Genomic DNA, 2,834 nt, shown 5'->3' with positions numbered 1-2,834 from the left:
GTTACTAATTTGTGATCCCTCTTCCTCACTGCTTGCATCATTTCCTAACTCCTTATATAATTCTTTATAATAGTCTTCTGCTATTTGAATTATGCCTCCTCTGCTTTTTATAAGTAAACCATCACTATTCTTCAGTTTCAGTATCATTTGTCTTTCTGTATTACTGTTGTTTAAGTCCTTTGTTTTCCTTTAATGCTTGTTCTACTTTTCTTGTGTTAGATCTTCTTAAGTCCTCTCTGAGTCTCTTTCTAATGGCTTTGCATAACTCAGTGTACTCAATTTTGTCCTTGTCAGCATTTATCTTGCTCTTCATTTGTCGTCTTTGGTTCATCATGACAGGTGTTTCTTGACCAATTTTTTCTTCTTTGGATTTCTTTTTACCTATGGGCTTCTTGGGCTTTATCACTTTCAGAAAATTGTTGTATTCCTCACTGATATCTTTGTCCTGAAAGGTCTTCAGAAGCTCAAACTTGTTCTTAAGTTTGTTAAGTCTTGTTCCAGTACATACCACTTTTGCTCCTCTTCTGTAATCTCAAAAACCTTTGTATTATTTATCTGAATCAGTTTTTCCTTTCTTTTCTTACATCTATATCAAATGCACATCTTACCATTCTGTGATCACTTCCAACATTTACCTTGTTCAGGATGGTAACATTGTTCACAATATATCTTCTGTTAGAGAGGATGAAGTCATTATAGGACTAACCAGTGGCGTAGCTACCATGTAGGCAGGCAAGGCAATTGCGCCCGGGCCCCAGCGTCTTTGGCTGTCACCTGTTTTTGCCATTTTCATTAATTAAGTAGGGGTCCGAACATGTTCTTTGTCTCCGGGCCCGAAAAAGGGCAGCTACGCTACTGGGACTAACAGTACAGGAATGGCTAGCAGCGGTGATCATGGAGTTTATGAATGCCTATACTTTGCCATGCTATTAATATCCAGACACCTGCGTATCTACAAATAACCATTATTTATAGGAAAATTAATAATATCCGCCAAAAACTTTAAACTTCATGAGTCTCTGATGTCCGTGGAATGCTCTCCACCATTTATTTGTAAAAATCCTCCAATATTTTCCGTTATTTGGGTTTCGAAGTGGAATAAGTTGAGCTGTTTTTTGGGCAGTCTTCCCCACACACCTGATGATCCATTTCATGTTGAACAAAATCAGATTTGTTGTTCAACAGAAAGATTTATGCTTGGTTAAAGAACACTACAGTTTACATTGAAGGATCAAACCATTTATGTATGGCACATTATTATTTACCCTTCAGTATAATGTTTGATATTATACTGAAGTATCCACATAAATAGTTATTATGAAAGATTAGTAGGTGAGCCAAACAAGGTTCGGTTCTTAACAAGAGCCCACCCACCACTGATACTTTTAAGAAGTACACATTCCAATAGGTATCAACAATGACTTATTTACTGATTTGATACATATACTGTCAGTACCTGTTGCGAAAATTTCGCAATTGGTAGCACAGTTTTTCTCTAGCTGTCTGAAAGAAATCTAGTCTGTGTTTTGTTGTGAGCAGGTAAGCCAGTACACATTGAATGCACACCTAGGAAGAAATATCTTCAATTTGAGACCACTTTCAAGCTCAATTGGTTAGGCCTATCGTTCAAAATGGCTGTCTCAAGAAAACAGCTTCCGTATTAATATATAGATTATATCCGTTTTTCACATCTGGCTTTTACAGAGTCTGTAAAACACCACAATGACATAAATGCAGAGTTGGGGAAGATCCCCGGTGCCAGTAGACCCTGAGTGTCTTTGCACTTTTGTATGTTTTCCATCCTTTTCCCCTTGCAGGCCACCTCCCAACAACAGCAAATTTTTTGATTATTAAAAAAAAAAGGGGGAGTGCGAACACAACCCCCTACTAACAAAAATTCCATGCTCCATCTATCCCAGTTTGGGAAAGTTGCAGGAGTCAGCTAACTCACAGTACAATGGGAAAGCCTTTCCCTGGAGTAGCTGCCTTACTGATCATGGCCTTCTCAGTGCCAGGTAAGTATGTTACTCACTCGCCCTAGTGAACATGACTATCACTACTATGTAGCTAATGAAATAGTGTCTGCATATAATATAGGACATTTATTTTTTTCTTTTTATTAATCACTAATGCAATGTTTTTAATATTTAAATTATATTTGTAATCCAATCTTTAAAAGAGAGAATGATTAATTAAATTATTGTATTTTATGGAGAGTTTCTGGCCCATTCCGTAAAATAAAACTATTCGGAATTTTTATATTTTCCCATTTTTCTGCACACCTAGAAAGAAATATCTTCAATTTGAGACCACTTTCAGCCCGATTGGTTAGGCCTATCGTTCACAATGGCTGCCTCAAGAAAACAGCTTCCACATTAATATATAGATATTTATTAGCACAGATGGCACACAAGCTCCAACTGTTATATTCTACTCTGTTACTAATAGCAAAAGAAAACCAAGTACTGATGAGTCAGTTTGTCAGAAAGGCTTTTAAGATGTCTAAGACTACTTATAACAAGTTCTGTGTACACACAGAGAAATGAATTTGAACAGGCCTGCATGGTCAGGTTCTTGAGCCTGGATGGACAATTCAGAAAACTGCTGTTCATCTTGAAGTAGTTCCTATGACAATGGGTTAATGTTGACAGCAGGGATTAGAATACACCACAGATCATACAGCTTCTGGAGCACCCAAACATAAGAAGATGGCCTTGTTTGGGAGATAGATAATTTGACATTAGGGTGAAGCAGAGTTTGCTTCTGATAAGAATTGGGGAAGATATTGCTTCATCCTTTTTACTAAGTGTTAAGGATGACTTTCTCTTTACACG

The 2,834-nt window shown here is 37.1% G+C and overlaps 1 non-coding gene across 1 annotated transcript; it reads right to left on the bottom strand.

The window, feature by feature from the left end:
* Window positions 1-1,859: 1,859 nt before the first annotated feature.
* Window positions 1,860-2,023, bottom strand: LOC150091039 (U1 spliceosomal RNA). The gene has a single exon (XR_016547783.1). It is a non-coding gene; the product is annotated as a U1 spliceosomal RNA (small nuclear RNA).
* Between the last annotated feature and the right edge of the window lie 811 nt (window positions 2,024-2,834).

Source organism: Mastigoproctus giganteus, chromosome 1, assembly GCF_048544385.1.
Source record: "Mastigoproctus giganteus isolate SK-2022 chromosome 1, ASM4854438v1, whole genome shotgun sequence".
In the NCBI taxonomy this organism is placed as follows: domain Eukaryota; kingdom Metazoa; phylum Arthropoda; class Arachnida; order Uropygi; family Thelyphonidae; genus Mastigoproctus; species Mastigoproctus giganteus.
Note: the sequence above shows the minus strand (reverse complement) of the source record. Positions and strands in the feature narration are given on the sequence as shown.